The sequence below is a fragment of the Jaculus jaculus genome, chromosome 15, assembly GCF_020740685.1.
Source record: "Jaculus jaculus isolate mJacJac1 chromosome 15, mJacJac1.mat.Y.cur, whole genome shotgun sequence".
Lineage (NCBI taxonomy): Eukaryota > Metazoa > Chordata > Mammalia > Rodentia > Dipodidae > Jaculus > Jaculus jaculus.
This window is the reverse complement of record NC_059116.1, coordinates 11,330,203-11,344,129: the sequence shown is the minus strand read 5'-3', so window position 1 is coordinate 11,344,129 and position 13,927 is coordinate 11,330,203.

Here is a 13,927-nt window from a genome sequence, read left to right as displayed (position 1 = left end):
ACACATGCACATACATGCACAAATCTATCTTAATTTTACTATATTTTTTCTCAATTTATATTAGCATTTTCCACGATTATAAAAAATACCCCATTGTAATACCCTCCCTCCCCCACACTTTCCCCTTTGAAATTCAATTCTCCATCATATCCCCTCCCCATCTCAATCAGTCTCTCTTTTATTTTGATATCATGATCTTTTCCTCCTCTTATGATGGTCTTGTGTAGATAGTGTCAGGCATGGTGAGGTCATGGATATGCAAGCAATTTTGTGTCTGGAGGAGCATGTTGTAAGGAGTCCTACCCTTCCTTTGGCTCTTACATTCTTTCTGCCACCTCTTCCACATTAGACCCTGAGCCTTGGAAGGTGTGATCAAGATGTTACTCAGTACTCCAGTCACTTCTTTCCAGCACTATGATACCACTGCCATCTGAAAAGAGAAGATTCTCTACCCAAAGTGAGAGTAGCATTAATATAAGGGTATAAATATTAAGAGAAGTGCTTACTGGGCAGTTTGATAAGCATAATATATATATATGTATATATATATATATATATATATATATATATATATATATATATATATATATATATATATATACACTTATCCAGACATCAGCAGATGTTACACCCCTAGGGCACATGACTACCCCTGTTTTAAGTTTTCAGTATCAGGGATGTATTCCCCCCCAAGGAGTGGGCCTCCAGTCCAATTGGAGGGCAGTTTGTTTCCACCATGACAGATGTGCCACTATTGCACATGTTGGCTCTTTTGGCCTGGCTGGCCAATTATAAGGCTTGCAGTGTCCACTGCTGTCTATCTTCCCTGGTGGAATCTCTTTCTCCCATTGAACTACATATAGAATGGCTTCTTTCAGCTTTCTGTCAGCTGGTCTACATAGAGGAGGTTATCAGCTCAGTTCCAGCAGGATTTCTCAGTGGCCTTGCAGCCCAAGTATGTGGAGTCTTCAGCAATAGGATCTTACCATCTATTCCTGGTGGGAAACCAAGGGCCTGGGCAATGGCCTATAATGTTTTGGTGACATCAGGGACCTCCCTGGCCAACAACTCACGGAGGTATCCCATCGAAAATTTTCTAACAATGATCTATGACTCCTGAGTGTTCCATTGTCCAAAACCAGAGAATTCCATATGATTTATTTGCATCCTCTTAGATTTTGATTAGCCCTCCCTCCACCTTTCGTTTACTCAATCTCTTTCCTTGACCTCACTTTGGGCCTTTTCACCCCCATTAATCTATTCTTCGATTTGCATATATACAATACCGACCTATTAAGTACTTAATTTTATATCCCCCCCCCCAAAGCCCTTTATATCTCCTTTTTAACTTACTGGTCTTTATATCTCCTTTTTTACTTTCTGGTCTCTACTACTGAGTTTTTTCCTTTCACACAGAAGCCCAGTCATCTGTAGCTAGAATCCACATATGAGGGAGAATATGTGGTGCTTGGCTTTCTGGGCCTGGGTTACCTCACTTACTATAATTCTTTCCAGATCCATCCATTTTCCTGAAAATTTCCTAACTTCATTTTTCTTTACCGCTGAGTAGAACTTCATTGTATAAATGTGCCACATCTTCATTATCCACTCATCAGCTGAGGGACATCTAGGCTAGCTCCACTTCCCAGCTATTATGAATTGAGCAGCAATAAAATGGTTGAGCATGTACTTCTAAGGAAATGGGATGAGTCCTTAAGATATATGCCTAGGAGTGCTATAGCTGGGCCATATGGTAGATCAATCTTTAGCTGTCTTAGGAACCTCCACACTGATTTCCACAATGGCTGGACGAGATTGCATTTGCACCAACAGTTCCTCTTTTTGCACAACCCCACCAGCATTTATGATAATTTGTTTTCACGATGGTAGCCAATCTGACAGGAGTGAATTTTGCCATGTTTTGATTAATGACTTCATGATGATAAACATAAAATTATGTGGCTTAAACTATCTTTAAAGAAACAGTACACTTTAGAAAAGTTTGGCAATGATGAGTTTTATTCTGTGTTATACAAGCTTGAGAATATACTGATTTTAAGAATGCCTTTATAAAGGAACACATGGGGCTGGAGAGATGGCTCAGTGGTAAAGGAGCTTGCCTGAAAAGCCTAAAGACACTAGTTTGATTCCCCTTTATACACATAAAGCCAGATGTGCAAAGTGGTGCATATGTTTGGAGCTCATCTGCAGTGGCTGAAGGCCCTAGTGCACCAATTCTCTTTCATGTGCTCTCTCAAATAAATGAATGAACAAATAAATCATGTTAAGAGAGTCTCACAAAAAGGCTCACAAAAGACAATTTTTTTATCTTTTTTTAAATTTTTTTTTAAATTTATTTATTTGAGAGAGACAGACACAGAGAGAAAGACAGATAGAGTGAGAGAGAGAGAATGGGCGTGCCAGGGCTTCCAGCCTCTGCAAACAAACTCCAGACGTGTGTGCCCCCTTGTGCATCTGGCTAAAGTGGGACCTGGGGAGCCGAGCCTCAAACCGGGGTCCTTAGGCTTCACAGGCAACTGCTTAACCACTAAGCCATCTCTCCAGCCCAACTTTTTTATCTTTATAAGATTATATGAATAGATCATAACAAACACAAGTGAAATAGGGAGAATCATCAGGACTTATTTCAAAAATCTCTACTCCACAAAACTGGATAATATGGAGGAAATGGATAAATTCCTGCACACATACCATCTACCAAAGCTAAACTCAGAGCAGGTTAATCTCCTAAACAAACCCGTCATACCCATCGAGATTAAAAGGTAATTAAAAACCTCTCCCAAAAGAAGAGACCAGGACCAGATGGCTTCTCAGCTGAATTCTATCAAACCTTCATGGAAGAACTTAAACCAATCTTTCTCAAACTGTGCCACATAATTGGAGGGCAGGGAAAGCTCCCCAGCTCCTTGTATGAAGCTAGTATCACCCTAATACCAAAACCAGGCAGAGATGACACAAGAAAAGTATTGGCCTGTTGAACTTAGGCGCAAAGATCCTGAACAAAAACCTCGCAAATCAAATCCAATTACACATCAAAAGCATTATCCACCTTGATAAAATAGGCTTCATCCCAGGAACACAGGGTTGGTTCAACATACAGAACTTTGTCAATGTAATATACCACATAAATAAGCTTAAACACAAAAACCACACGATCATTTTGATAGATGCAGAAAAGGCCTTTGACAAAGTACATCACTTAATGATCAAATCATTGGAGAGAATTGACATGGTTGGTTTATATCTCAACATAATAAAGGCTATATATAAAGCTCCTAAAGCCCAAATAATACTTAATGGAGAGAGACTGAAGGAATTCCCATTGAGATCAGGAACAACACAGGGGTGTCCACTCTCACTGCTGCTCTTCAATATAGTACTGGAAGTCCTAGCTCAAGCAATAAGACAGGAGAAAGAAATAAGAGGGATATAATTTGGAAAGAAAGAAGTAGAATTAGTTCTGTTCACAGACAACATAATTCTGTACATAAGAGACTCAAGAGCCTCCATTCCAAAACTCTTAAAGGTGATAAACTCTTTCAACAAAGTAGCAGAATACAAAATCAATGCACAAAATCAGTAGCTTTTCTATATGCAAATGGCAAAGATACAGAGAAAGAAATAAGTGACACTCCCGTTTTCAAAAGCAACATAACATAAAATACCTTTAAATAACATTAACGAAGGAAGTGAAAGATCTATACAATGAAATCAGAAAAACACTCAAAAAAGAAATTGAGGAAGACTTGAGAAAATGGAAACACCTCCCAGGTTCCTGGATAGGTAGAATTAACAACGTGAAAAATGGCAATCCTATCAAAGGCAATATACAGACTTAATGCAATGCCAATCAAAATCCAAAGCTTATTCTCCACATAGATAGAAAAAATCATCTCAAAATTCATATGGAAAGGCAAAAGGCCTCATATATCCAAGCATATCCTCAGCAAAAGAAACACCTCTGGAAGCATCACCATACCTGACCTAAAGCTATATTATAAAGCCATAGTAATAAAAACAGCATGGTACTGGCATATGAAAAAGATAATTTCTTGATTTCAAACTCTTTTAAACACTATAGAGTTTCTAAATGAAAACCTCCTCTTAAAGGGAGTTAGAATGTATTTCATGATTGTATTATCCTTTAAAAATAAATAGGGTCTATAAAGGAAAAAATAAGACTGACTTTGATAAATTTTACCATGTACTCATGAGAAATAATTTGCAATTTCTTTGTGAGTTTTACAAAATATTATATATCAATATGGATGGTAATTTCACACATGTCCAGAAACAGTATATATTTATCATTTCCTTTTACTTTCATTATACCTGATGCACTTATACATAAAGAATTATAGAGTGATTATAAAATTTTTGCAGCATTGAATACTGTGTTTTGCTGCTCAGTGTATTAGGAAAACTAAAACTTTTTAAAATGAATTTTGACAAATGTACTCTTATCCATAGTGATTTAAAGAAAATGTTACTATTCTTTATACTAGTAAGTAGATGAATTATTCTTAGCTCTGTTTTGTAATAGTTGCACAACAGAGTTATTCTCTACAACCTTTTCATTTCTCTCAGAATGGAATAAAGAAATGTGTAAACAAACCATTTGACAAATTTCTCTCCTGAAATGTGCAATGTACTGTGGTTTATTCATGTACAAGCAACTTTATCAATGACAAAATATTTGAAACCTTTCTCAAACATAAGTTTTGACCTTACCTCCTAAATTTCTGACTGCATATGAAAGAAATTAACTGTGTTTCTATCACATTTTAGACAAAATAATAATTAGGTCTTTGAAACATTTAGAATAAGTAATGCTAATTTGAACAAATGGAGAGATTTCAAACCATTGTCTTGAATAGTAACTACATGATACAGACAGTTAAAAGAATTGTTATCAAGGTCACCAAAAAGTAATCATGTTACCAAATATTAAGTGAAAATTTTAGTGATAGATTTGTAAGCATCAATCTTCAGGTGGATAAGGAAATTTGTAACCGTGTTGGAAAGTAAAATCATAGTAAAAGTGTAATGTTCACACATGCAAAGAACTAGTACTAGTGGGAAATTTCTGCTTAAGCTGAATCTATTAGGCTCTCTTGTCAGAAATGAAATTTTCCAAATAAGAATATAAAGAGGGGGCGGAAAGAATGTCAGAGTCACATGTTGGGTCATGATTTGCAGAGACATTTATCATACCAACAACTGGGGGCTAACTCTACAATGCACGACCCATTTACATCAACAAGGAGGGTCCAATGGGAGGGGGTAGATCACAGATGAGCCTAAACAATGGTACCAAACTGCCTGTATTTGCTGAAAAGAAAACTAATAAATTAAATTTTAAAAAAAGAATATAAAAACAAATGTCTTATGCTCCTTAAACATTGAAAGGAGACATTTCAAAAATTATTATTATTATCTTTTGGGGTATTTTCAAGTTTCTTACCAAATATTGATAGCCTAAGGTTTCCTGCACACTCATCAGAATACAAACTCCACTCATCACATAAGAACCACTATGGTCTGGGAATGCTGCAAAGTGGCGCATTTATTTTATTTATTTATTTAGCCTATGCAGTACACAAAAAGGTTTTTATACACAGACACAATTACATTGTCAAACTGAATCTGCGTGTAGATTTCCTGACACTGAAACTTCTGTTTCTTCGGGGCTGCAATGGGCGTGTAGTTGAGGAATTGTCCATCCTCTTTGTCCCTTTGGTCTGACGCCTGCTGCTGGTCTTCTGCCCTTAGTGCTTGTTTCACGGAGATTTCCTGAAGCCTCGTTTTCACCCTGACCTTGTCAGAAGTGTGAGCTGCTTCTTCAGTTTCTCTGCCAGTAGTCACTTGATTTCATCAAATTCCCATTGGGAAGCGGGGTGGGGGTGGCAAGAAAAACCAAGCACGTGTCATAAATCGTCTCAGAAATCTGGTGATTACTTCTCCAACGTTCGTGTTCTGCTCCAGGTATTTTCAAATACCCTCACCCCCTCAAGTGCCAGTCTCAAAATGCTGTGTCCATTTCTAAGTGGCAACCCTGTATATTATATGCTAATACTGGAGGGAATGCTCCTCCCCTTAGGAAAGCAAAGCAACCTAAACCCAGTTTAAAAAAAAAAAAAATCACTTATTGAGCAAGTTGTTTTGGCATGTTCTTTCCACCAGAATTCTGCACAAATGACTCCAGTTTTCACAGCAAGGTTTTAGGTATCAACTACATTTTTTTAACTGGTAAATGCAATTTATCCCTTGGGTATAGTTGTTATTAGGTCTTCAAACATGGGGACAATGAAGATACTATCATGTCCTAATGAGTATTGAAAACTGTAATCCTTACAGACTCCAGGATTCCCCAAGTCTAGGTTTGGAATCAGACACAGGGGTGTAATTGATCCTCCATTATCCTAAAGCCCATTCACATCTCAAAACCTATGGCAGGCTAATGGATTCTTGTTCTGAAAAAAATAGTTTACTAAGAAAAAAATTTAAAAGTTCTGTTATAAGTAAATGGGCATATTATCTCAAATGCATAGAGAGGGGCTATGTGCAGTCTAACTACCAAGATGCATTGCCGTGCAACGACAGTGATAAATTATCCAGAATTCCACAAAGAGTCCTTGTGAACACATTTGATATAACCACATAAGTCAGAAGTTATTCCCAAAACATCATTCCTGCATTTATTATAGCAAACTCAAATAGATATGTAAGGGAAAATATCCCACACTAAATTTATTTGTTATTGAGTATGAAGAAGAGGCCTTAGGGACCAACACTGTGCTCAGGAAAGAAAATATGATAATGTTTTTCAGTGTCTTCGACCTTAAATTGACTCTGTAAATACAAAGAGAGAGAGAGTGAGAGAGAGAGAGAGAGAGAGAGATTTTGACTCCAGAGTATGTAGATACTTATTGACTATGCCTAGGAAATGACTGAAAAAAATTAAGATTGGGTCCAATTACTAAGAAAAGTAACACTGTATTTTGGTCAATTTATTTTTGCTTGAACATGCAATGTATTCTTAGATTCACTTCAATAATACACACATTGTAGACAATTTATAGAATGTTAAAGTCCTAAATTTCCTAATTCAAAAGAAAAAAAGCCTATGCAGCTTATGCAGGGCTGGAAAGATGGCTCAACTGTTAAAGGCAGTTAAATGTAGTGCCTGACAGCCCTGTTTTGATACTCCAATAACCACGTAAAGCCAGATGCACAAATGGCACATACATCTCTAATTAGTTGCAGCCCTACTGTGCCCAATGTCTCTCTCCTGCTCACTCTCTGTCTCCCCCTCTCAAAAAACAAAAACAAAAACAAAAACAAAAAACAAAAAATAAAATCATAGTGAAAGACCAGGCTGGACCAGTAAAGAATAACTTTTTTTTTTTTTGGCAGAAACTGATGGAAATTTTAGGTTCCTTTTGTAGCTTTTAGGAGAATAGCATATGATGCAGAAGGAAAAATACAACCTGATCTAATCGTCCTGTTTATTTGTGAGGATGCTTGATTTTTTTCAAGTTACTAGTAAAATAGGTCACAATCAATGAAACAATTAAAATATTTCACAGAGGTCTGTATTTTCTAATAGCAGTTATTAAGTTTGACTTCAAAAATAAAATAGCCCCCAGAAATTCATCTCAGTTTGAAGCGTTATTGTAAGTACTTAAAGATTTTAAATACCTATGCTGCCACACAAATATTGACTTAAAACTTTCACTTTCAGCTAGCATTTTCAATGGTCTAATGAGTTACTGTTCATTAAAGCTTGGGTGATTTTGCAATTAAATTCATGGTAACTTTTATTAGCTTTCACTTAAACTATTTCCATTTAGCAAGAAATGTGTTACACTTTCTTTCCACGTAAGTCATAGAAAAATCAATATAAGATGTAAATAACATCTTACAGCAATATTTGCTCAAGGCAATTGACTCCAAGTTCAAATTCATTCTAACCAAAATTAATGTCATGTTTACTGAAAACCTATATTGTGTCAAATACTTCCTTGCCCCTTATTTTGATTAGGTAAAGCATAAAATTATTTAAAATAAAGCATAAATCTATGTCATCATCCTTAGTAAAATAATTACCTCCCTTAAAGGAAATAAAAGCCTTTTAATGATAAACAAAACTAATGCCAGCCTGAATCAGTACCATATAAACCTTACTTCTGGTAAGTAAACTGAAAAGATATAACCTTTGATTGGGGGACTAGGCCCAGGTAGAAAGTTCCTGGAGAGGGTGGAGAGAACTTTGTCCTAAAACCATAGGTGCTGGCTGGTAAATTCAATACCAGAATTGACTATGTTATCCCACACCATGAGCTTCAGGCCTGGGACCCATGGGTCTCCAAAACATTGCAGGTCATGGTCAAAGTACTTTGTGACCAACCAGAGCTAAAAGGTAAAATTTCAGGCTTCTTGGGATGCTCACTGTTGAATAATGACCCAAATTTCTAAAGAAGCAGGAAGCTTTTATTTTATATTTAGTGTCATCTTCATGCCAAATTTTCAATATAATCATATGGTGGTATTTAAGCAACAGTAAGTATTTTTGTAGTCTTAAAATGATGATCGCTTTGCATTAATCTTTATTCCATTAATATTCATGAATGAATATATTTTCTATGATAGTAGATACTGGAAAAGTATGGTGATAGATAGGCCCTTGTAGATTCAATCACATTTCTTTTGTTCTTTCATGTTTGTTTTGATAATTTTAGTTTTAAGGAATTTTATTTTAGGATTCCTCTATGATCTTCAGAATTAATTCTGGAAACATTACAAGAAACTAATTTTAATGTAGGTTAAAAAATTAATCAGGCAGCTGGAGAGATGGCTTAGTGGTTAAGGCACTTGCCTGTGACGTCTAAGGGCCCAGGTTCAATTCCTCAGTAGTCACATAATCTAGATGCACAAGGTGGTGCACACATCTAGGGGCTGTTTGCAGTAGAAGGAGGCCCTGGTGTGTCCATTCTCTATCTGCCTCTTCCTCTCTTTTTCCCTCCCTCTCAAATAAATATATTTAGAAAACATTTAAAAAATCTAATAAGTACCTCTTGTCATTATAATTTTATATAACACTTATAAAGTATTGATTTTCATCAAAGGAATCTCTATTCATATTTAGCCAATGGTAGCAAATACTGAAAACCTTTATAATTGGTTTATTTGATGCTCATTTTAAAATATGTCATAGAGAATTCTTTTGGAACCCAGTAGAAAAGCACTAAGATCACCTACAAAAACTGGGATAATACTGGATGATGTTTTATTTCAAAATTTTATTGCATTTAATTTTGAGTCCTAGTAACTGTGTACATAATTTATAATTTTAATTTTCAGTTAAAATTTAGAATTTAAGACAGGTAAATATGAAATATTAACTTTTTCTTCATATAAACAAAAAAGATGGAAAACAGAACCTGTGTTACAATTATTATTTACTTTTGTTGGAGACACAATAATTATGTCCTTATGCTAATTTTTTCATGGTGACAAACCTCATTACTGTAATAATTGCTTCAGTAACTAGACCTCTGTTTTTGAATGATATTTTGAAACACAAACATGCAAACATTTAAAAAATTTTTCATAAAAAGCCATCATTTGATAAGCTCACTAGCATGTAGACTCAAATATTGTAAAGTCTAAGCACATAATAAATTGACACTCCATGTCTGGGGGCATAGTTTTGAGGTAGAACTCTCCCTTAGCCTAGACAGGCCCCGGATTAGAGTCCCAGACCTGACCTAATGTTCAAACAAACAAACAATTGAATTGTGCCTATCTTCATAGAAAATACTATTTTCTAATTGTATTCTCTGATTAATAGAATCACATGAGACAATGACCCTTAAACATAATCATTCATCATTGTATTAGATTTGTATGTTTATGTTTTCCCCCAATAAATGTAAGACTCTTGCCACCCCACCCCATCCCGCAAAAATAAATAAAGAAAGAAAGAAAGATTGTAGTGAGGCAAGTTCAAGGACAGGATGTGAAGTGAAAAGTCATCTAAGCACCCAGAAAACATAGTATGGTCCCTGGTCAGGGTGATAGTCACCTTTCACTTCATGAAGTCTGATGAAATGCATGAGATGGGCATCCCAGAGCGCAGCGACTGCACTGACCAACGCTGTGCACAGGACAAGATTTCAGACTCTGGTTTTTATAAAGTTACAGGAATACACATAAATTACTTCAGTCTAAAGTTTTTATTTCTTAAAATATTACTTACTACAGTGTGAAATATATAGTATTTAGGTGAGTATGTGAGAAGAACATATCAAAATGATGTTATATACATTTTTATAACCCTGTGGAGAGTATTATTTTTTTAGCAAAACATAAATGAATAACAGAAAAGAGCAAACGTTTGCATATACCCATTGAGTTTTTGTGCTTGAAAAGAAAATATTCATTTCTTGCTTATGAAAAATATGTTATGATTAATAATGACATAAGAATAAAAAATTCAGAAATACTGAATGACCATCATTGGAAAAAAGTAGGGTGATATCAGCATATCAGTCAATTTTCAGTTCCTGAAAAGCTATTCAAGAAAATTACATTTCATGCTGTCCTTGAAAATTTTTAATGTTCCTTGAAATTAACATCAGGTACACAATAAACAATAATGTTTGTAACAAAGAACTTGTGTGAGATACTTGCTAAACTATTGCTCAGAAGATGGGTGAATATTTGCTTATTATTATTAACAGGTGACATATGTTTTACAAATGAAAATTCTTCAAGGTATCCATATTTACACATTACACTAAATTATAGGTAGGTATTACATAACTGCTATGGTTTAATTAATTTTAGTCTCACACACTCCATACTGCTTTATAATCCCAAACAACCAAAAAAAAACTAGACTTTTAAAACAGAGATATTCTTAAATTTTCATAATGGGAAATATATACTGCTGCCAGGGATAAAGGAACGTGCAAACAATCCAAGCTAATCAAGAAACTTAGTGAGGAGGATCACAAGTGCAATGATAACCTGGGAAAACTTTCAAGTCCCTGTCAAGTGTGTGTGTGTGTGTGTGTGTGTGTGTGTGTGTGTGTGTGCATCCACTCACATGAGCGCGCACACACACATATATATACACACACACCTGGGTATATAGGTCAGTGGCATATCCCCTGTTGCCCTAGATTTAATTCTCAATAGTATATAAAGAAGAGAAGAGCAAAGAAAATGAAGTAAAACCCATTATCTTCAGAGTTTAGATATTTTAGTATATTACTTATGTTATTTCGAAAAGGCAAAGAGTGACCCTATTCTGAGATCTGAAGATACGCTGCTTTTAAATGCTTACTTTATTTTAAATTTCTTCTTATTTTGGCATTAGTTTTGGGTTAAACATATATACAGACATTTGGTAAGTATGGTTTTAACTCTAAATAAGCATTAGGGGACATGGACAACAATCTTCAGGCCATGTAGAATCAGACATGCATTCAGCTATAATGGAAAGACATCCATTATCATGTTTATAAACTGTTATATTCTTGAAGCATTTTAATTTATTTGTTTTAAATTCTCTTCCTATATAATGACAAATTCGTAAATTTTCATTATGTTTACACCCTTTCGTAGGTTATATTATCATCAGTATTGTTGAGAGGTTATTCAGAATGTGAATAGTGAAGGGCAGGAGTGAATCATTGAGTTCTTTGCTCTAGAGCATTGAAGGAAATAAATCATTAAATACAGCATTCGTGAAAAGAGCAAATGCATGAGAAATTTATTAAGGAAGTAGTATACCATTGTTGAAATATAAACCAAATGGTATAATAGACAAAATTTGCAATTTTATTAATTTATAAATACTTAAACTGTGGCATCTGTCTAATTTAGTACTCATATAATTCTATAAAATGTGTATGAATATGTTTATATGTCCAAATATATGTAGGTATATATGGACAAGTATTCTTTAAAGATGCAGGAATATGTGCTCTTTATATTGTAGTTTTTCACAATGCAAAGTATGCTGTATAAAATTAGAAGCAGTTTTCATATGCATTGAGATATTACTATTTAACATAGAAAAGAATACTCTAAAATTAGAAAGCAGGAGGGGCAAAACATATTGTGCGGCAGGTCCATAGTTTCATGGCCCAAACATTCCCTATGGTATAGATCGTGATAAATGATAAGAATATAATGAAGAGTTGCTAGTAATATTAGTTTGAGTTACTGATAAGGAAAATATTAATGTTAATCTCAGCCTTAACATAGGGTAATAGTTAACTCCTTTATTTGAGCTTAGATGTTATATCAATCCTCTTAGAGATATTTCTCTTCTCTTGCATTCATTTAAAAATATCCTAAGATATTTTGTATCCATTGCCCTATTTGGGGTGGGGAGGCATTAAATTTCCTAAATTTAGGAAAGACTAACCTCTGAAATTTCCCAATCCAGAAGTGACCACACTGCTTCTAGGAACACAGCCTGTGAGGGGACACAGCTAACTCAAGGCACACCCAGTCCAGGAGTGGGCTATCGGCTCTAGCAGCAGCCTGAGGGCAAAAGGAAAGTGAAAAGCCGTTTGGTTTGAGCGATTAGTAAACCTGCTGCATCCGCTGTCGCTGCTGCTCTGGTGTTACAGCGGCTGTGGTTCCTCCGCATACAAGTACTCACTGGCATTGTTTTGAACACAGAAAGAAAACAGCAATACATGAATAAATAGAACATTGTATGAGCAAGGGTAAGGAACTTTAGATCTTAGATTCTTAAAACATTTGTTAAACGAAGAAATCTAGTGGTATGAAGTTCTGGACCTGGATGCTGCTGATACGTATCACACATACACTCTGATCACAAGTATAACCTCATTAAGCCCACCTGATGCCTTTCACGGATCTGGAGGCCAGTTACTTATCGCACTGTCTTCAATACTATGATCAGAACTTCTTCCTCTAGTGGATACCAACCGAGGCACTAAGGAAAGGAGCAGCTTATGACGAGTCAGACCTCTGAACACTCCTTTACATTTCTAAACATAGTGGTCATCCGTGCTGTTAAGACCAAAGATACACCAAGTCAAAGGAAGCCTAGTCACATTATTTTAAGTGGATGGATTACACAGTTGTAAGATTAACTTTCATGCAAGTTACACATAAGGAATCTAGCACCTCACAACAATGATATCACAAGCTATTTGTAAGGGCCCATAAGAAATATTTCCACAGTCCTGTGCCACATTTCATTCTAATCATTCATTCCCACAGTTTGTTGTTATACTTTATCCTCACAGTCTGCTACAATCTGTCTGATCTGTGTGATAGATCACAAATATACATTTTAATAACTTGCCTTATGAAGCATTGGATTAGGCAAGTTTCAAGGCGATAAGCACACCCTGTCTCTATCTATTCAGCATGCATGCACATTGGCTTACCCAACTTAGTCCACTGTAAAGTTTTTGAATTACTTTCTGAGTTTGCACAGGATAGGCACACTGAAACACGTGAGGCCAATGACTTAAGAAGAATATAAATTTGTGTTTAGTATCCACAAAATTAGGTAATTAATTAAGGAGGATAAAGGGTTTAATGAGTACCGCTGAGGAAAATCATAGAATCAATAGACAATCTAAAGGGAGGGCTTAGGTGAGATGAAAGTTAGCAGAGGTTCTGAGAAGTGAAAGTTGGATGACAAGGAATTCAGTAGGACTGAGGCAGAGAAAATCCGCACGTGTGAATTCCAAGAAGAAAGGCAATTGCTTAAGGAGTTTAAAATCGACAACTGCGGGCTATGTAAGAAGTCAATGTGAAAGTATGTGGCAGGGCAGTGGTGAGGAGCACTTTGGGATGCCTTAGAGCAGATGGAGCGGGAACTGGATTGTGCATCAAGTCGACCTCA